Raw genomic sequence first — 23,062 nt, 5'->3', positions numbered from 1 at the left:
AATAAACTCTCCTTTATATGTACACATATCCTATTAGTTCTGTTTCTTCAGAGAGTCCTGACTAGTACACTACCCAAAGGAAAAGAAATCATGATGTGAAAAAGGCACCTGTACACACGTTTATAGCAACCCAATTCACAATTGCAAAGACACGAACCAACTGAAGTCCATATCGATCAATGAGTGGATTTAAAAAACATGGTATATATCATGGAACACTACTCAGCCATAAAAAGGAAGAAAATAATGTCTTTTGCAGCAACTTGGATGGAGCTGGAGGCCATTACTCTAAGTAAAATAACCCAGGAGTGGAAACCCAAATGCTGTATGTTCTTATTTATAAGTGGGACCTAAGCTATAATGCCCCAAAAACATAGAGAGTGATATAAAGGACGTTGGGAAGCTGGCGGGGAGGCTGGGGGAAGAGTGAGAGACAAAAGATTACACATTGGATAAGTGTACACTGCTTGGGTGAGGGGTGCACTAAAATCTCAGAATTCACCACTGAAGAACTCATCTGTGTAACCAAAAACCACCCCAAAACTATTGAAATTAAAGATAATAATAAAATAAAATAGTAATAAGCTATGGCTGCAACAGCTCAGGTGAATCTCAAAGGTGTCATGTTGAATGAAAGAAGCTAGTTTCAGAAGATTATATGCTGTATAAATTCATTCATACGACATCCTCAAAAAGATAAAACTGTAGTAGCAGAGAAAAGATCATTGGCTGCAGGAGGCTGGAAATATGGAGACAGTCTGACTACAAAGTGGGCAGCAGCATGAAGGAGTTCTTTGGGGTTATGGAACTGTAGTGCATTCTGATTAGTGGTGGTTACATGATCCTATATATATGTGAAAACTCACAGAGCTGTAAAACCCCCCAAAGTCAATTCTGCTATATTTTAATTTTTTAAAGAAAGGAACAAAGAGCTATTCTGGGAGAAATAAAGACATGAAAGGATAGCCCAAGAGGGTCCAATGGAGAAGCAGAGGCAACGTTTTCCTTGGCTCTTGGTTACGAGCTGCCTGCAGAATAAGAGTCTTGGGCCTTTTCAGCATCAACTTGCAGAAACGATGCCTTTCGACCTTGCCCTTGTTGCTTCTCTGAGTTCAGGTTCCCATCCCCCATGTCAACGGACCCTTCATAATGGGGAGGGCATCACAGCAAGACATAGGCCTGGGGCTTTCCCCATGACCAGGTTCTCATTAACTTCCATCTCACCATCAACCATCGACAGCACTCTCCCTCCTGCCCAAGCTCCTCCCTCCCCTGCACTCTAGATGCCCTTTAAATGGCACCAGCCCAAACCAAGGACAGTCTCTCATCCACTCACTTCCCAAATATTTACAGAGTGCCTGTTGGGTGCCAGGCTCCACTAGGGTCCCTGCTGCCAGGCCAAAGCCCACAGTGGCATATTCTGGAAAGTCCGGCTGTTGGAGCAGCTGTCCTCTTGAGAGCCAGCACTGGCATGTCCTGTCCCAGAGGACCCAGGCTGTTATCTCATTTCCCATCTTTGCAGATGTTAAACGTTTCCAACACTTCACCCCTTTCTCAGATGAGGATTTAAACATAGCCAGGTGGACACACAGTATGGTAATACTTTTCTGTTGACTCAACAACCTTCGTCGGCACTTGCTTCCTTGATTCTCCGACCTTATTCAGTTGGTCCTTTCAGTGTGACAACTTTTCTCAGCTTAGTGGCAGAAAAAATCTTTCTCGTCCTATTTCCAGTGGTGCAACAGGGGGTTGGCAAGAGTAGGTCTTAAAGAACCACAGTGATGCCTGCAAGGTCACTCACAGCTTGGTGATAGAGCTGGGTTTGGAGTTTATAACACAAGAGCTCCAGTGCATTTCCATCGTCAAACAACCTGGAAAGCTGAAGATTGTACACCCTGAAGAATTTGTCCAAAAAAGCCAGACAGAAATGGAGGAAGCTCTCTCCCAAGCATCTGCATAAGCAACACAGGGCAGAAACACTTTCAAAACTGTCATGTCCTAGGGGCAAGAGATGTTTTTGATAGAAGTTGTGATGACAGCAGTTCACAACAGCCCCACATACAGGGAACTGTTCCAGCATGCCAGAGGTTGGGAGGCTTTTAACGCCCATCATTCATCCTCACACACACGCCAGCTAAGTGAAAGCAATGGGAAGGAGCTGACAAACCACAAAGACCAGGAAATGCAGAGTGAATGCTGCTCGGAAGAGCAGTGGAAGGTAAATGGGTATCAAAACGGAATATGGGAGGGCAGGCTGGTCTTAGGATGCTTGAAAGCTGTTCTAATAACTTCCCAGCACACGTGGAGGAGACCAGCCCGCAGGTACCAAGAGCGGGAAGGGAAGGAAATGCCCACCCCTGTGCACTTGCCCGGTGCACACTGCACGTGCTGTCCTTGGTGCGGTGCGCAGCGAGACTGGCCTAACGTTAAACTTAGGTCAGAGCTCTGCTGAGTGAGAACACCAGTTCCATCCCTCAACGGGACACTTTCTTAAATACATGAGAGATTAACAACAATACCTGGTAATCAAATAGAACAATTAGAACAATATACCGCAATAAAAGCGTTGTGATGGTGGGCCCTATCTTATTGTACTGTGCTCCTTTATTTTCGAACTTCAGTTGACCTCATGCAACTGAAACTGCAGGAAGTAGAAACCACGGAAAACTGGTATTATGGCACGTCTCTTGACCTTGGCAGTCAGTCCCAAGTGGTGGGGAGCGCACGGGACAGATCCTAGCAGGCCGACCTCAGTGCAAGTCCCAGCTCTGACTAACCGAGTGACTGAGTAAGCCGTCTGCTCTCTAAGGTTCTGCCACAGATGCAGCTGTGTGCCCCCCAGGTGCCCAAACAGATGTGAGAAGAGCACAGCAAAATTTCCCGCCAGACAGCCCCCTCTCTACAGCCCTTATCTCTCAAATCTTGCACCTCTGGACATCACGGCACAAAAACTCTGGTGAGTCCCCAGACACCGAGGACCTGAGCCTTCTGATGCCTTAGGTGAGACCGTGTTCTTGGACCTCTGTGGGCACACGACGTTCTGAAGACTCTAGTTCTCCAGTGAATCTGAATGACAGGCCAAGGCAGTTCTCCGGCTCCCTGAATCTGCTCGTCCTTGAAGGCTGCTGGAGAGGGTTGTAGAGCCAAAGGGAAGAAATCTCGGGGAGATGCTGCCCCCTTCTGGGAAACATGCAGAAGTGAAACCCCAAAGAGAAATTCCCTACCTGTTCTCAGGTTTCTCCTTGCTGTGGGGGAGACGCACTGCCCCGTGTTCTGGGGATGACCAAACACATTATATGCTAGATGCAATGGCCTGAAAGAAGAGGACACGTGGATTAGATTCATCATCGACTTACCACTGAGACCTTCCTGCAAAGACAGGAAACGTCCCCGAGAGGGAGGGACGGGATTTAAGAGGTTATTGCCACCATCCCCTGCCACTGAGCACGAACTGAAGCATGGCTCAGTCTCCTAGTACCCTCACCATCAAAAAGAAACTCTCCTTCTGCCTAATAAATCCCTTTCCCGCTACAGGTTCAAGTTCACACTTCCCTTGAGTCAGGGATTACATGGGTGAATGAACCAAATATGAGCACCTATTATTGCTTAGCTCAGGAACGCAAGCCATAACCTTGTCCTTGGGGGGCTCACAGTATAGTCAGAGGGACGGAAAGGTAGTCGAAGAAAAACTACGTGTAACATGCATGAATGTGCCTGGGTGTTACAGGAGTGGCCGGGAACACAGACCACATTGGGGTGCCTCAGGGTCCTGAAGGTGTCCTCACGCAGAAGACACCTTAACTCAGCCTTAGAGAATCATAGGACTGAAGGACTGATGTTCAAGAAGGAAAGCAATAAAAGTGTGAGACTGTGCATAGCTGGACGCGCACGTGGTGAGGAAAAACATTTATTGTTCTTTCTTTCTGTCTTGTCTTCTTCCCTGTGGGGTTGAGAAAGCAATGGGCCACTTCAGCTTGAGTTTGATGGCACGCCATGCAAAGCAGCCGTCCGACTGTCAGAGTTTACATACAACCTTCTGGCCATAAATAGCACCCTGCATGCACTTACACACCCCCTCTGAAAATAGCATTGGCTGTTCTCACAGTGTTTGAACTGAGAGTTTATATTTAGTTTACTCTCTCCCATCTATTTATATTTCCTTTGTTTACATAAATATCCCTCTCAATTTATTGCTGTCATGTCTGGGCACCTGACATCATTAAAAGAACGCATAGCAACTTCATTCCATACGAACTGGGCAGCTAAATCCATCTCCCCCACCTTATCCCTGATCTGTTCTCAAATGCACATCTTAGAATTCCACAGTCCCGGGCTTGAAAAGAGACTTGAGAGGCTTTTTTATTCCTCCTCCCCTCCCTCTAGCTAGATTCCCTGGCACTGGACTGTTTAAATTTCACAGACCTCCCAAAAAGGGAAATGTACTCCACCCCCTTGGTTCAAATTTGGCATTTTGCGAAACACCCATAGACTCATTCTACTGGACCGCCCGGGAACAGTTCACTCTGCTCAAAAGGCCCTCCACGAGCTCACAGGCTGTTTCCCTGCAGCCAATTTCTTTTCCCAACTAATATTCCCACTTTATTTCCCTGCAACTCTCAGCTCTTACTTTTATCAATCTCTTTTGCCATTTTCATGAACTCTCCTCAGAACCTCCCATCCGATTCTGCATTTTCCTCAAGCTTGAGGGTTCAGCATCTGAGTGAGACTCTGGGTTCAGTTGGAGGCCATGGGAGAGGGTGGTTTAGTCCCTGGGGCAACACCCAGACCCAAGCATGATGTTCTAGTGCCACCTTAGGGCATCATCCAGTGCACATGAATCTCTGTGAACTCTGGACCTTTCTCTACCCTGCTCCTGGAACAGTAAAAAGAACAGAGGTTTTGGAGTCAAACAGTTCTAGAGGCACCTGTTAAGTTGCGGAGTTGTAGAGTCTTGGGCAAGTGCATAAGCCTCTCTGAGCCTCAGTCTCCTCATCTGTAAAATGGAGATAATAATACCTTTCCATGCTGTGAGAAAATATGAGGAATAGGAAGAGCAGGTGTCCAACTGTTATGAAATGTCTAATATCCCCTCTTCTCTCTTTTCATGAGAAACCCAGGTGTCCCTCTCTTGACATTTTTAAAATCCCCCTTCCAATGAAGACTTCCTAGAGCTTTTGTAGAGTCTAAGGAAGCCTGAGTCTGCTCTCTGATATGAAAGTCAGTGGTCCTAGACAGGAGCAAGCCATTTTTAATACAGACCACAGCCTGACATTCCTGGAAAGAGATTGAATTGCTGCATAGTCTTGGTGGCTATTTGGGCAGCCTGCCTGCGCAACCAAAGAGCAGAATCCTATTCTGCGGTTCACAGCATCCTAAAGGGGATGGACACACTCTCCCTCTCTAACGAGGACTGAGCAGGAGGCATAGGAGAAGACGCGGCAGGGAGGTGGAGACTGAGGCACCCAAAGGCGAACAGCCAGGTGGGGGAGGGGCAGACCGCCTGCAAGAGACAAGACTGGCAGACACCTCATTCTCATGCACGTTGCCTCTCTCCCATTCCTGGCTCCAACCTCATCCTCTTCAGTCTCTCACCAAACATACAGCCAGTCTGGTATTTATTCCAGGTAATCTTGCCTTTTATTGCAATCTCAAGCCAAAGCAGGAAAGAACAGAATAAAAAACAGAGGAAAAACAAAATTCTAAATTGTATCCAAGTTAAAAGCTCTTCTTCTGCATGCACGCTGGATCATATAAATCACCTGAGAAAAGGAGGCCACTTTAGGTGCCTGCTCTTTAAAATCCTCCTCCCAGTCAGGGTCAGCACTCTGGCTTCCAGGAGGTGGGTGGGGACAAAAGCCCCAGGTCCCCCAGAAAGGCGGTGGCTAAGGCAGACAATCCCGAAGGGAAGCAAAGGGCTCTCTGCTGGACCGAGGCCACACACTCCAAGAGATCATCTCTGAAGAATCCAGTTTTGTCTAGGAAAGGGGGCTGGCCACACCAGCTCCTGCATCCTGGTCTTGCCCAGGCTGAGAAGCTGGTCAAGCCCTCCCTTTCTCTTTCATTCAGTAACAGTTTGTAAAGTTTCTACTGTGACTGGGCACTGACCCAAGCACTTGTCGTCCATCCGTGAACTCAGCAGAGAAGAGTGCTACGATCATGAGGTTTGCATCAGCTTTCCTGATCCACGGCTACTGATCGTCCCTGATGTGAACGTGGTGCTTTGTTCCTGGTGACTGTCTTTAGATGCATTCTCTCGTTTGAATTTCACGGCAGCCTTTGCTCCGCAGATCCTACAGCCACCATTGGTGGATAAGAATGGAGAGGCACACACAGAGATTGAACGCAGGGTGATTCAGAGGTGGAGTCAGAACAGGAATTCAGGGCTCCTGACTCTCCCCATCGGGCTCTGTCTTCTGTCTCTCTCTGCTCCTGCCTTGATGCTGATGAGATCCAAGTCAGCCACTTCTGTGCCGGGACCATTCCTCCAGGAAGCCACCCAGATGGCTTCACCACATTGATCTCCCCGTGCTCGAATGACTGTAATCCTTAGGCAAGCGCCACGTTAGTTTCTCAACACTGTTTTAAGCAGCATCATACTTCCTTGGTTAGAGTGTAAACTCCTGGGTGACAGAGATAGCATAGAGAAACTCTGGATCGTTTAGCAACACCTCCTGATGAGGGTACAGCACCTCCTTTACAATGTCCCAAGACCCTGATGTCCTCAGTTCTCAGGACCACTGAGCAGGGTTTGGAGCCTCAGAACATGACCTTGGGCTGCAGGTGGCCTCATTAGTTTATTTTGGTGAACTTTGCAAATCACTTCGTATGTGTCCCATTATATGGGGGAAAAAAAGCCCAGGGAGCTCTGCTTATATCCACTAGCAGAGTACTGGACACCTGGTTGGTGGTTCATAGATATCTGGCAATGTGTTGAATGCTGGAAAGATGAACATCATATTATTTCAAGCTGGGAAGGAAGGCTGAAGTATCTCATTATTGCAAATGAGGACTGAGACCCAGAGAACTGAATGATTTGTTGAGGACCCTGCAGTGCATAGGTATCAGAGCCAGGCCAGGGCCCTGGCTTCTTAGTCTGTTTCCATGCCCCAAGCTCACTTTATTATTTAAATGGATAGGTTATAAGAATCCAATGAGCCACAATTCCAAAACGGGGCCAAGTGTGAAGAAAGAGGTCTTTTTACATCCTTGCTTCAGCCCTTGGGAAAGTTGAAGGCTGTGTGTTAGGTTCAGGCTGTAACCTTGACTCAGATTCCAGGGAAAATGGCTTCAGGTTTGCAAGCAAGTCAGCAGACTAGAGAGAGGGATGGGGCCGGGAGAGACAGCCCAGGGGCAGCTGAGGTCAGAGGCCAGGCCTTTGTCAACAGTCCCAGGTGGCCGGAGTCTCAGAGGACTGCTAAGGCCACATGACAGAAGTCTCCATTCCCATGTGAGGCTGCATCTCTGAGGGTGTGGGGAACACCCGCAAGCCGGATGCATTGGTTGGAGGTTGAATTTTGTCGGTACTAGGCTCAGTGCGCATCTCATCCCCCACCCTTGCCCACTGTACAAGTGAATACAATTTTGTCAGACGGGAAGAGAAGGGAAGCTGAGCAGAAACATTTGGCACGCAATGCACCACACAAGATGCTGAGACAATATGTGGCCTCTCAGTGACTCACTCCCTACAGCACTCTGTCCAGGCTGTTGGTTAGAAAAAATAGGAGCATTTATGGAAAGACATTGCTAGACACCCAGAAACCACAAGTTTGAGTCCTGTGGCTATAGGACATTTTGAAGTTACGTATCAGCTCGGAGCTCAGGTTTCTCATCTATCAAAACACAAGAAGCTTGGCTAGCTAGTACCTGTACTTTTTTTTTTTTTTTTAATATTTCTAACATTCCAGTTAATTCTTCTCTCTGGATGTCTTCAGATACTAGCAAGATAGCTGCTAATAGTCCATGTTGGTATACTAGCTCTCTCTCTCTGCAGCAGGAAAGAATAGAGACCTACCAGGGTTAGAATATTTTTTTGAAAAAATTGAAGCACATATTTCAATAGCTAGCATAATTTCTGGCATGTAGTAGAATTTCAGTAAAATGAGGACCAAAAGGAAAGGAGAAAGGAAGAGAAGGAAGGAAGGAAGGATGAAAGGGAACTAGAAAGGGAAGACCAATTGAAGCATACTGTTTTTTCCTCTATGTAAAAATTTTTATTTTTACCTAAGTAATGAAAACTAACATCTTGGCATGTATTATTCCAGATATTATTCTAAGTGCTTTAACCTATTATTTAATTTTTATAACCAAACTGTGAGAAGCATGCTATACTTGTCCCTGTCTTACAGATGAAGAAATGGAAGCACAGAGAAATTTACTAAATTGCTGAAAGTCGCCTAGAAAGGAGGATGATTCGGGCTGAGAAACCAAAAGACAAAGAGACCAGAAAAAAGTCCAGCCCCAGGAAACCCATGCAAAATTTGCTCCACCTGGCTCATGATTTTGTAGAGAGGAACACTGGACCCATGGGGTATGAACGGCGACAGTGTAATTTATTTATTTATTTATTTGAGATGGAGTCTCGCTCTGGCACCAGGCTGGAGTACAGTGGAGCGATCTTGGCTCACTGCAACCTCTGAATCCCTGGTTCCAGTGATTCTCCTGCCTCAGCCTTCCAAGTAGCTGGGATTACAGGCACATGCCACCATGCCCAGCTACTTTTTGTATATTTAGTAGAGACAGGGTTCCACCATGTTGGCCAGGATGGTGTTGATCTCCTGACTTGGTGATCCACCCACCTCAGCCTCCCAAAGTACTGGGGTTACAGGCCCGAGCCACCGCGCCCGGCCAGACCGTACAATTTAATGTGTGATCTTGGGCCAGTCATACTTCTTTGTGCCTCAGTTTCCTTGTCTGCTCTTATAATTTAGATCGTCTTTAAAGCACCTAACCCAGAGCCTCACAAATAACTAGCCTTGAATGATGTAACTTCACTTCTCCTTTGCTGTTTGTTTTCTAGAAACCTAGCCTCAAATTACATTGTTTATGCTAAGATGGGGTGGAGAGACCCAAAGTGTGCAGTTATCTCTAAAGTCATAGTTCCAAGAAAGATCCTCAAGCTGCCAGGTGGTAGTAGGCATGCAGGAAGCAGGGTGCTCATGAGCCACACCAGAGCTTATCACCTTTGGCACAGCCCAAGGCCCATCCTCTACCCTCAGGCAGGAATTCAATTAAACCACAGAGAACTCCCCCTCATCAAAGATTTCCATAGGCTCAGCATTCCCCAAGCTTCCTTGGCAATAAGTTCCTCCTCTTGTCTAACTGACATCCCTTCTGTTATAATTTGATCTTACTTCCTTTGTCCTGCCTCTAAGGGGAAGGGAGAACAGCTGGTCATCCCCACCCACACGCTGGCCCTTCCGATAAAGGATGGTAGTGCCAAAGCATGGGCTCCAAAGTGCTCACTTTCATCCTGTCGTAAAACTTGATCCAACCGAGTTGGGACCTTTGTGGTTCAGATGTCAGTTGAGCCAACCTCAGTGGGTACCAGGCGGTCTGTGGGCAGCAGAAGATATTTCCTATGCCCTGGGAGTGGGCCTCATGGTCTTACTCTAGTGGCAGGTGGAGCAGCACCCACCTGTTCATTCCGCAAGCCCTCTACTCAAGGTGCTAGTGAAGGGAAGGGGTTTCTTCTTGTGCCTCCTGGGCAGAGCAGCAGGTGAGGGAGAAATGGGAAGGAAAATCCTAAGGCTTCCCTAGAATAGTGTGGGTGTGGGTGCCCAAAAAAGGAAATCTAAATAGTTCATGACTATGTGAAAAGTTATCAGTATCAACTGATGTCAAAGTTATCAGAGAACATAGCTTAATTCCAAAAGATGCCATTTCCTGCCTATGGGTACATTTTGGTATTAATTTTTTTAATGATAAGACCCAGTTTTACTGGAAATGTGGGGGCTAATTGCTTACATACACAACTGACATAAGTATAGACTAGATTCAACCAAAGCCCTCAAAACACTCCAGGAAAAAAACATTTTCACATATTCTCTGAAATTACTGACTATTATGGATAAAATTAATTTGCCCATACTCACTGCACATTTTTTAACTCCAAAAATATTTTGAAACAAATAAATATGTTCAATAAGAATTTAGTTTAATAAATTATAGCTCATCATCACTGTTGAAGAATGTATGACCATTAGATACAAAGAATAGAAAAACAAAAAAATCATCATCATGTACTAAGTGGAAAAATAGGCATTAAAATAACATGTACAACAGTTCTTAGCTGAAGAGAGGTATGGAAAAGAGAGGTACAAAGTAATGGCTTTGCCTCCGTTAGAAAAGGGCCAGGGACAGCCACAATGTGTGCATCTGATTATGAATCTTAGATATATTTTAGTATCATTTAGCCAAGCAAAGTGTCCTTCTATAAATGTCTCCTGAAGTCATTGATCAAAAAGTATTCCTATATGACCCAGCAATTCCAACAGAAATGAAAACATATGTCCCCACAAAGATCTGTACATGAATGTTCATAGCAGTGTTATTTAGATTAGCCCAAACCTGGAAACAACACAAATGTACATCAACAAATGAACAAAATGTGGTATTTTTACACAACAGAATGTAATTCACAATTAAAAGGAATAAAATATGAATACACATTATAGCAGAGATGAACTTCAAAAATATGATCAGAAGTGCCGGACACAAAACACTAAAACACTATCTATTGTAGACTTCCACTTACATCAAATATTCAGAGTAGGCAAATCTATAGAGATAGAAAGTAGATTAGTGATAGCTCAAGACCAAGGGCAGTGGAAGTGACGGCAAGAGGGAAGGAGGTTTCTTTTGGGGGTGATGGGAAGGTCTAAGGTAAATTGTAGTGATAACTGCACAGCTCCGTAAATACACTAAAAGCCATTTAATTATACACTTAAAACAAGTACATTTTATTATTATAAATTATCATAAATTATACCTTGAAATAAAGCTTTGTGAAGTTCCTCTAGGTGATTGTACTTAAGAAACACATCCCGCTGAATGTGTGTATTCAGTCATCAAATACTTTTCAGCTGCTCACAATTTGCCAGGTATTACTCCAAAAATTTGTGTGAAAGAAACAGAAACTATCAACTATATTTTAGTGATCTGCAAATCAACTAACATGTCGATATTTATCAACAGACTCTTAAATATTTCTTATTAATCTTTCTAACCTTCATATTTTGCACAGTACCTGAGGTCTATTGCATACAATAGACCCTGTCCAATATATGTTGTTGGATAAATGAATTAAAGAGATACAAAGAGAGCCTGAAAATTGAGAGAGAGGAATAGAGAGAGCAATGGCTTCCCCGAGCTGATCCTAGGAGTGACATCCAGAGGGGAGAGTGAACAGGAAAAAACAATCCAAGGCAATGCAAAGAAGAATCTGATGTTCTTCTGGCTTCTCAGGACCCAGGAAGAGTCTTTTGGAAGCTTTGCTTGTTGGGGTTTAACAGGTGGTAAAGGCCAGGCATGGTGGCTCATGCCTGTAATCCCAGCACTTTGGAAGGCCAAGGGGGGCGGATCACGAGGTCAGGAGATTGAGACCATTCTGCCTAACACAGTGAAACCCTGTCCTACTAAAAATACAAAAACAAACAAACAAACAAAAACAAAAAAAATACCTGGCCTGTAGTCCCAGCTACTAGGGAGATTGAGGCAGGAGAATCACTTGAGACAGATTGAGACTCCATCTAAAAAAAACAAAAGGGTGATAATGTGGGTAATGTGTGCAGCAGCCCCCTCAAGCCATGTTTTTCAAGATCTTGCCCTGTGTCTTGGTGGTGGTTCAAGCACAGAGACTGCGAGTTTCTAACGCTCAGAATATCTGAGCTCCAAGCCTCACGCCATTACCAGAGCCCTGCCTTTCTTGAGGGGTTTCGTGGGCAGCTCGGCTGAGCCCCTTCCCTGCTTCCAGCTTTCATAGAGCTCAAGCGCCCTATTTGACACTGGCCAGCTGGTTGGAAAGGGTGGTCAGCATCAGGGTCTCTCCACCCCACCTTTCTCCTGGAGTGTTGCAGAGCTGTCTGTATCTTACTCCCTCTCCCTGGCCACATACACAGGGAATGGGGGCCTCTTGGAACTGCGCGACCCATGTGCAAAGCTGTGAGGTGGTCTATTCCCTTTGATCGAGTTATTTTACTTCTAAGAACAAATTTGAAGAAAACAAAGCTGTTCACAAAGATCTGTTCTTAAGGTTGTTGTGGTCGTATTTGTAACATTGGCAGTATTGAAACTTAGGAAGCCACCCGAAGTGAACAACAGTGGGGAAATGGTTAATTCAGTTATGGAACAACCGCATGGTGGGATACTATGCCATCCTTACCATCCGTTTGCAAGTAAATCTAACTATGAAGGGAGGGATTTGACCTTGACATACCATTAATTAATACGTCTGCACATGTGTAGAGGAAAGAGTTGCTATGCTTGTGCATGGACACCATGGACGTTATCTCAGGTCGGCCACAGGCATTATCTCAGGTCGGCCACAGGCATTATCTCAGGTCGGGGGGATTGCGGTAGACATTTTGGCATGAACACTTTGTGGAATTCTCCACTGTCTTTAAAAATGAACCAAAGAAGAAATATTTTACTAATTAAAAAGGTAAAACAGAGGCCTGCTTATTCATGGCAAAAAGAACAGCAGCTTCTAAAAATTGCATCCTAAGTTGTCAGATAGAAATTTGTTCTACAAATCACCCTGCAAGATGTGGATTGCCCCACTCTGACTTCACTGAGGGCCCTAAACCACCACCGGGTCAGACAGTGTAAGACTTGTACTCCTCTGTCGCTGATCACAGACAGACCTCAGCTACAAGGAAAAGGAAAGGGACTGAGCCACCGCACCCTAGCCTAGACAACAGATGGAAAACCTGACTCTTAAAAAAAGAAAAAAGATGTAATTATTACAGAAAAATGAAATAATAAGCAAGAAAATTTCATGATTATCTTTCCAGAGCAACTACTCTTACTCATTTCAAGATACAGAACCTTCCAGACATTTTTCTATTTTTAATTTTTCCTACAACAATTTAGATATGGATATAGACAGAGACATAGTTATATTGATATACATATATGTTTTTAAATTTTAAAATGCCATTATGCCCTTACAATATGTTTTTTAAAAATTTATTTAACTTATAAGGGAAAGCTCTTCAGGCCAACAATACATGTCCACAAAAATTACACTAAATAACTCAAAAATATGCTAGTGGGACACTGGCATAATTAACCAATTCTCTAATGTTGGACATTTAGGATATATTCAAACCTATAAAATGAATGTGATTTAAGCCAAATTTTTAGTCTATCAATTTACAATAAACTTTTAGCAGTGAATTTGCCCTTATAGGCATTCTATGCACCTGTTTTCTCAGAAAGGCTCATGTAAATGACCATTAAAAACCAGATTTCTTGAAGAGTAGAGCCTTGTCCAACAGAATGAATTCAATTTTGATGGGAGGGATGAAGCTGGAGTGTTGTGCATGGGCTATTGTACTGTTAGGAGCAGACTCAGCTGCTAAGGATGACAGCAGAACGTGAGGCCAGAGAACCAGTCCGATGGGTCCCTCAAAACCTCAGAGGCATATCTTCCAAGAAGCTAATGAAGCCCAAGTTCAAGGACCCTTATTGCACTGTCCCTTTCCAAGACCCTTCCAGGGAGCGGTCCTAAAAATGTTCTCACATGGCGGTATGGTTTTGAAAATGTTGCAGGAGTCAAATATTTTTATTGCTATTTGTTAAGATATTGAATCCCTCTAACCCCAACTTTCCCTCCTTCGCACTCCCCTTCACATGGGAGGTATGGGAGTGGCCCTGGACATTTTTAGGATAGAGTTAAGGGTGCTTTTAGTCAGTTACAGCGTTCCTCACGACTTCAGTGGAGGAATGGCTTCCAGGAAAATGTACCCTATCCATTGTGTGATTCTCCTCTTGCCGAGGACAAAATTGTAGGACCAGAGGTCTCACCGCGATACACACACATCCTGTGAGTTCTTTGCCTAAAGACTGTGGGGACTGTGTGAGAAGCGAAGTTAGAATTGAAGGAAGAAAAGCTAGTTTGTGGAAAAGACTATTCTGATGCTCAGGTGTGCGCAGTCACGGCCCAAGAGGTCTGTTCTCATTGATTCCTCATCAAAATGGAAATTCTTTCCCATAAGTACTGCATTTGACAATGGAAATATATCATTATAAGAACAACATATGTTTTTCCTTTACGACAGGAGTCAGACAAACCCAAAATTTATTAAAATTCCTCTATTTGTAGGGCCCAAACATAGCAGTATGACAAACAGCAAGTCCATTTGTTGTGTGAAATCACCTTTTGTACATTCTAATCATTGCTCTTAAAAAACAAATTTCAGCTGAGCACGCTGGCTCACGCCTGCAATCCCAGCACTTTGGGAGGCCGTGATCCACTTTGGGTGGATCACGAGGTCAGGAGTTCAAGACCAGCCTGGCCAAGATGGTGAAACTCCTTCTCTACTAAAAATACAAAAGTTAGCAGGGCATGGTGGCGGGTGCCTGCTATCCCAGCCACTCTGGAGGCTGAGACGGAGAATCGCTTGAACCCGGGAGGCAGACGTTGCAGTGAACCAAGTTTGCGCCATTGCACCCCAGCCTGGGTGACAGAGCAAGACTCTGTCACAAAAAAAGAAAAGTTCAATTGAAGAAAGACTGAATTATCTTTCCTCCCTCTCTACAGAAAATGGTTTTATAAAGTTGCCACCACAGGAAAAGGTGATTGAAGAGAAGATAGGGAAAAAGTACTGTATTGGAAGTTAATTAATGAAAATGTCATTATTTTCCTGAATTTGGGGATGTATGTTGTAGATCTCAGCTTTTTAAAATGTGTACTTTGTTGTGACTTTTTATCATGCTAAATAAATATGTTTTCAGCTTAATTCCACATGTGTGGTTTTTATATTCTTTTTCTGAAATCATGTGAGCTTATGATTATCAAAACCTAGATGAACTCCTGGGAACCCCCATATTTCCCTAGTACGGGGCTGGGCACAGGGGAACGTCCTCAATTAATGTTTATCAGTCATACTAACAACCATCAAATGTGGACAGGGCAGATGTGGTCGCACTGAAAGTCCGGAAAACAGAAGAGACAGACTTGTGTGTGCCGTTGGTGTTCAGTGTGCTATGATTCCTTAACAGAAATATCTCACTATGCTTTTCTTGAGTTTTTTCGCTTTTCCTGTCTCTCCAATACCATATCCATGTTTGCATTTTCACTGTTTTCCTTCTTCATCTTTTCCTTCAACCCCACCCATCTTACTTCATTCTCTCATTTTCCTTCCAAGCCTGGAATAGAAATCTTCATATAAAACTGAGAAATGCAGCAGCCAATAAAACTGAGGCTCAGTAGCCAAACAGTGCCCACTTCTGATAGCAGCAAGCTCCAGCAGGCATATGATGGAGTCTCCTGCAGTTAGGGCACATAAGACATATTCACCAAAACTGGTAGAGACTGTGGATTTTATCCAGTCCCTCCCTTGAATTATACATGAAATAAAGAAACCTAGAGAGATCAAGTGACTTGTTCAAGATCTCCTGCCTCCCCTGCCAGTGATCTTTCTATCAAACCTCTTCATGAACTACTAAACCACACTCAGATCATCAGTGCCAACAAGTTTGCTGCCTACTGTTGACAGGTGGGTAGGGGATTCAAGGTTTGGGGAGTTCCAGATGCCTGGCCCCCGGGTTCCACTCTCACCAACAAGCAAACTGCATCGACTTTATCACCCAGCGAGGTGATTTCTCCCTGAGTCTTGCTGAGTATCAGATGCCATCTTCTGACTGTTTCCCAGCCCATCCTCTGAGTGTTCACCTTTCAGCTGAGAGCTGGGCTTGCTGGTAAATACAGAAATGACTTCAGTGGGACAGCCTTCAGATAGCCCACCAGGACCCATAGGCAGTAGGGCCAGGAGCCCCCAGCTTTGCAGGCAGTGTTCACAGTGGCGGAACAAGGAGCCCACCTTCAGGGTGCATGGGATGGAGGTCACAGCAGCCAGGCCTGTGTGTAATCCATGACCCAAGCAACCACGGAACAGCCAGAGGTGGCTTAGTCTGGCCCAGGCCATTCCATATCACTTGGAAATATTTCACTGTTATTTCAATCTGAACAGTCTCCCCACCACTCCACGCCTTACCCCAAACTACCAAAGGCATATGGGCAAACTGGAGATAGAAGGGGGAGATCTAGGTTCAACTTTTGATTTTTACCATTCGTGTTCTGTGTCATGCTGAGCCAGGTCCCCTTGGCTTACTACTCCATGTCCTCGTTTGTGCAGTGAGATCAGTGGCTTGTGAGCCAACAAGTAGGTTCTGGGAGGCAGGGACTATCGCAGGCATTTTCAGTGCCCTGGCCTCATTAGCTTTACTTGTCGTGTGGTTGGCAGTGGGTGACCCTGACCCCTGAGGTCTCAGTTCACAGAGGTTCAGACAGTCCCATCTGCGTGCACCCAGCAGTTTTCTTTGTCGTCTTTTGGCCTTTTTGAAAGATACCTGCTTCCTTGGCCCCACTGCCTGGGCTGTCCCTATAGGGTCTCTGTGATGCTCCCTAACACTGCAAGGCAACCATGGAGAGTGAGGAGGAGCCACAGGGGAGTGGAAACTGCGGATCTGCCAGCCCGTGCCCTCCCTCCTGCCTGAGGGGAGTTGTAAAGACAGAGGAGGAATCTGCTGGAGGCGGCCCTGCAGAGTCCCTGCAGTTTGTGTGTGATTCTGTTTCATCTGCCTTTTCTGAGCCCTCTCCTCCCCTCACCAGGCCTCAGGAATTGCTGCGTATGGCCTCAGGGAGGAGAGTGGGCTACAAGGAGAATTTGGCAACTGGTAAATCTGTCTTCGAGGATCTCACAGGCAGCAGCGTGGGGGCTGTCCACCTGGCCAGCCTCCCACCACTGCGGGATGCCAGGATGCTTGTTCAGCCCACATCCAGGAGTGAGAGCCAAGCTCCCTGCCCGGGCCGCTGTCAGTACAAACTAGACAAGGGCAGGAGGGGAAGGAGGAAGACCAGGGGAAATAGGGAGAAGGAAGTCCTGCAAAAATACTACCTCCTCTGCAAAGCTTTCCTGCTGCACTGAGCCTCTGGCCTCACTCCCTTCTCCAGACTCCCAGCATTTTCCTGGGACCTCCATCATCTTGTATGTGGCATGTATGTCCTTGCTGTCCTTTAATATGAAGAAACTCTGTCTCAGCCACACAAAGCCACTCTAAGTGCAGGTGCAATGTACTGCAGTGCATTTGTTATTTCTGTGATACCACGTCTAGCACAGTGGCAGGTGGTTAGGAACCATTTTCTGACTGGTCCCTTCCTTGCAGTGATAATACAGAAGAGGGGAGGTGGTGAAAGGATGGACGACTCAGTACTGGGCAGACTTGATTTCACCTGGACTCCTAAGCCTCAGACCACATGCAGAGCCTTTGTTTGCTATTGCCATGATCAGGGAATCCTGTTCATTTCCATCATCACTGACTGAAAATGATGTGTGTCACAGTGTGACATATGGGGTGTGGATAAGGGGAAGGTGGAGGATATCTCGTGTACAGAAAATCACGTCGCTGTCTTTTGACCCCAAAATGTCCTTAATCACTCTCCTTTATCCTTAATCCTGCTTCCCTCTCTAGGACATCCTCAATCAGAATGTTGTGAGAAATTTCACCATCTGACAGAAAAATTTGTTCCTCCATAGGAAACACTGTCCATATTTTTTGAAACGTGCAAGGAATATTGTGTCTACCTTCAGCATCTGTGCAGCCTAGTCCTTGAGAAGGGAAACTAGCAAGGGAAAGAGCCCACCATCCTTCTGAAGACACCATGATCCAGGACCGCGACCCCAGAATGAGGAACATGTACCATGGGTGTTTGGAGAAAATTGTGCTGATGTGTGAAGAGTCACTGCTGGTTTTTTGTAAGAACATTCCATTTCAATTCTTCTTCTTCCCTTCCAGGAGGATGTGTTGGTCGGGTGCCAGTATCTTGTTAGCACTTTTCAAACTCTTAGCTCTCATTGTAACCCCCCCAAATAGATCTTGAAGCAAGAATCTCAACAGACTACAGTACCCAGCTCATTTCAGAATGTCATTTTCCATGTATTACATTTGCCTTGTGGTCTCCAATATTTAAGGTAAGTAATGCTGCTTTTCCACAAGCATTAGTGACATCGTTTCCTTTTAAAATAGATGCATTTAAGTATAAAATGGATCTGGCTAACGAAAAAGTATTAACCGATAACACAGATGTTTGCAGACACGCCCAAAATAAAGAAAGTTATGTGCTCATGACCAAATGTTGGGAACCACTGGGATGGTTCTCAGGAATAAGAACTAAGAAAGTTTTTTGCTGGGCACAGTGGCTCATGCCTGTAATCCCAGCACTTTGGGAGGCCAAGGCAGATGAATCACCTGAGGTCGGGAGTTCAAGACCAACCTGATCAATGTGGAGAAACCCCATCTCCACTAAAAATACAAAAAAATTAGCTGGGCCTGATATTACATGCTTGTAATCTCAGCTACTTCGGAGGCTGAGGCAGGAGAATCATTGGAACCTGGTGGGCAGAGGTTGCGGTGAGCCGAGATTGCACCACTGCACTACAGCCTGGGCAAAAGAGTGAAAGTCCATCTCAAAAAAAAAAAAAAAAAAAAGTTTTTTATCCCCATCCTGACACTCTTTAATATGTGGCCTTCAGCAAGCCACTGTCCCTCTCTTCACGACTGTTTCTATATCTGCAAAATGAGGAGAACTGTACTCCAAAGACTTTTAAAGGATATTTGTATATTGCAATTATCAAATTCTAGGATTTTGTGTGTGGGAAGAAGAGAGCATGGAAGAAAAATCCAGAACACTAAAAAGAAGTGGAATTCTTCTGCTTGTCATCTTTGAAGATAGCACAGAAGCGCTTTCTCTTTGATTTCACTGCAGACTAAGATGGAAAAGGAATGCCAATTTGCTAGTAATTCTGTCTGTTTCCCTCCGTCGCTCCCTTGCCGGCCCTCAGAGACAGAGCAAGCTGCAGCTCCCAGCAGCCGCAGCGACGGGAGTTCCTCAGTTCTGCAGAGGCACAGCCAGGAGAGGGCTCTGCTGGGTCTGAACACCCCTCGCTAATCTCCCCATTCTGAAATCTGAGGCCCTGAGAATGGCCTGTTCAGAAGGGCTTGGGCCTGGCCTAACAGCCAGAAAACTCCTTGGAGGATCCCTATCAGCTACGGCGTGTCTCCCCACTGTTACGGGTGAAATGAGAAGCATGGGGACGGAGCAGCTCCCTTGCCAGAGGCCTCATCGGAGTTGGGGGTAGATCAGGGAGGCAAAGGCAAGCCCCTCATTCCTGAGCCCAGGAAAGGAAGACAGCACTTGACTTTGCCCCGCCTCCAACATTACAGATTGTTTTGGAAATGGAAGAGGAGAGATTTGATCTTGGATGAACTTTTCTAATTGTCCTTGAAATGGATTGGGCAAAACGCCTGGTTCTGCGCACTCAGAGGCAGGAGAAGCTCTAATGTGACCCGGGGAAAATCAGGTGAGGGGAGCCAAGACCGGGGCTTCGAAGGGAGCAGAGGCTGGACACTGGAGACGAAGCAGGGAGAGCACTGCTGATGTGCTGGTGCCAAGCTGCAGCTCAGAGCCTGGGAATGCCTCTTCAGACAATGCCATAGGCCAGTGATGCTTTTTTGCAGAGAGGAGTTCTAAAGACTGAATGACTTCGTGCAAAAAAGGCTCTTCCAATACACTTCTTCCAACGAGGCTCTTGCCTCTGCCTCTAGCCAATCACTATTCATTCTCCGACGTGCCCTTACGTTTACCTGTGGACCCTAAGCTGGAATGTGTAACTGTTTCTGTCCATCTTCTGTAGCAGGGCAGCAAGTCAAAATGCACACGTGGGAGGCCACTGTGTCTGCCTGTGCGGTGGAGTGGGGGAAACCGCGGTGAAACAGAGTTCATGCCATATCTTGAGATGGCCCTGAGAGGGGCAGGGAGGCCAGGCAGAGTCCCCAGTCAATTTCATTTGCCAAGGGAATCAGAAATTCGAGACTTTTATTTGAAAATTCTCCAATTTAAATATATATATATATGTATATATATATGTGTGTGTGTGTATATATATATATATATATATATATATATATATATATATATATATAGTGTGTTGGGGGAAGTAAACATGTTTGCAAATATCCAGTTTGCAATTCATTTCATCCATCTTTCTTACCAGTTTTTGCATCATGAGCTCCGTCTAGAAAAAGCTGTGCCCCTCCCCTGAGTCCCTGCCCACACCCCAGTCTTTGCCTCCTCACTCTAAACACAAAACTTTGTACCTACTGAAGTTGAAGAAAAAGTAGTGCTAGGAAAGGGCTTTACACTCTCCACTTAGCACCATCCTGTCCCTGTTTCTCTCTTTCTAAGCAGAGAAATGTTCTATTGCTCTCTGTACAGCTCGAGGGCTCAGTAATTGTGTTCAATCAACCATCCCTCCAGCAGTATTCCTTGAAATCCTAGTACCGTGACTAGGACTTTGAAGTACAAAAATAATGCATTTATAATGGAATGAAAAAATGGATCTGGCATTAGATCTGGATTCCAGTTGGACAAAGATAGGGAAATTTAAAGGTATTCTGGTTATTAAAAAAAAAATGTCTAATGGGAAAATGTGTTGGAGAGTGATGAATTGTCCCATTTATCTAGAGAATAAGGTACATGCAAGTGACAGATTGGACAGGGTTGGGGGAAGGAATGAGCTGGGCCTTGAAAGTACAATGGAGGATTTGGGCTGCTCTATTCTAGGCTTTCTCCAACTTTTATGAACATATACTAATGGCAGAAGGCAATAATCTTCAATCTTGGGGACCTAGGGATTTAGTCCAAAGGAGTGTCAGCTTAAAATTTTCCTGAAGGCGCACGTTTTAACTTTAGAATGTATAATGTTGGAGTCTACTCCATATTTCTGTAGCATTTTGAAATATAAGATAACAGCACTTTTCTCAATTTTGGGGTAGGCGTGATGCTTTTAGGGAAATGTTCCACGTTTGTCTGTGACTTTGCTTAGTCCCTGGGACATGACCATGTATTCCTCAACCATCGACGCATGACTGTTTGAGAAGTGCCACCGGAAGGAGAGTGGCGTGGTCAGAGCAAGGGCACAGGAGCTTACTCTGCAGCACGAGAATTTGCGTATGTCAGGAAGCCAGTGAGTTCTGCAGGAGAAGAACAACATGGTCAGGAAGCCATTGAGTTCCACGGGGAGGAAGGACGCTGGCCTGGTCTAGGACAGCAGCAGCAGAAGTGAAGTGGAAATGAGAGCCCAGGTAACCTTAGCAGGCAGAGCTTCTGGATGCACAATCTTGCTGACTGGACCAGAACAATGCCATGAAAACAACTTAGAGAATACTTTTCACCAACTAGGGCATGTGCCAGAGCTGACTGGATTCCAGAATTAAACAATCCAACAAGTAAATAACTAATACAGCTTCTCCAGCCTGCTTTGGGTTAGGGCTGGCTTGGAACTGGCAGCTTCTCAGTTCAAAGAAAAGGGGGGGAAAATCTCCCCAATTACAACGATAGACTTAAGCCAGGCTTATCCTGTCAGCTCATAAAAGACTCCTTGGACAGAGAGGGATTTTGACTAAACAAGATTTTGATGATTTAAATGCAAATGAATAAGAACCACGTGTGGCCAGTTCTCTCCACAAGGAGGTTACAATTAGGTGGGGGTGGGATGGCAGTGGAGGGGTCAAGAGGTCCATTTGAGATTCTGTCTGAAAAAACAAATCATTTGGGAAAAAAAAGCAGCAGCAGTCATACCAAACCTACTTTCTCCAACCTTTAAATTGTCTGGGGGCTTCCCTGGCCTGACTTCGTTAGATGTAGTGAAGCCGGGCTTTCCAAATGTTCTGTTTGGCAAATGTGAGGCCAGTTCATTCCAGGCTAGAGATGCTCATGGTCCACTATTGAATCCTTTGCCTTCTCTGTTTGCCTGTTTCTATGAGAACATAGCAAAGCTTGGGGGTGCTCTCTGTGTGAAGGAAGGCAAAGAGGACCCTGGATAATCCAATTCCTCTGGAACCTCGTATTATCTCTATTTGGGAAAAGCGTTAAGAAATGATTTCAGAAATGATTTCCTCCCTTAATGATGGATAACCTTGCATTCATCATGATGGGTTTTCACTGTGGATGGGTGGTGTGGGTCTGCTGAGTGGGGCATCAGGTGCCTCTGAGGACTGGAGGTGGGAATGGCTGTAGAGGGAAGGTAGGGGAGAATCTAGAATGTAACTGACTTTGTCTGTACTTTCGGTTTTTGGAGGAGACGAAGTTGAATGGAAGACGAAGATGAGGCATGGACAGCCTACCCACTCCTAAGAAGAAGGATTACACATTAATAATGAAGGCATCCACTTAATTAAAAAGCAATATCAAAAACGTTCCTCCTTGTACTAGCAGAAGTCCTTTTTAGGTCACCTGTACCATGTCAGAGGAACCATCTTCAGCTTTTCAGTAAAGTATTTAGACAGCCCGGGTGCAAGCAGAGAGCCAAATTGTGAATGAACTCCCATTCATGACTTCTACAAAAAGAATAAAACACCTAGGAACACAGCGAACAAGGGGAGTGAAGGACCTCCTCAAGGAGAAATACAAACCTTGCTTAAAGAAATCGGAGAGGACACAAACAAATGGAAAAACGTTCCATGCTCATCCATGGGAAGAATGGATATAGTGAAAATGGCCATACTGCCCAAAGTAATTTATAGATTCCCATCAAACTGCCATTGACATTCTTTACAGAACTAGAAGTAATTATTTTTAACACCTGGGCACATGCGGGGAACAACAAACACTGGGGCCTGTTAGGTTGGGGGGAATGCAGAGGGTGAGGGGAGGGAGAACACCAGAAAGAATAGCTCATGGATGCTGGGCTTAATGCCTGGGTGGTGGGTTGATCTGTGCAGCAAACCACCATGACAGATGTTTATCTATGTAACAAACCTGCACATCCTGCATGTGTAC

The sequence above is a fragment of the Saimiri boliviensis genome, chromosome 7 (assembly GCF_048565385.1).
Source record: "Saimiri boliviensis isolate mSaiBol1 chromosome 7, mSaiBol1.pri, whole genome shotgun sequence".
Taxonomy (NCBI): Eukaryota; Metazoa; Chordata; class Mammalia; order Primates; family Cebidae; genus Saimiri; species Saimiri boliviensis.
This window is presented reverse-complemented; position numbering follows the sequence as displayed.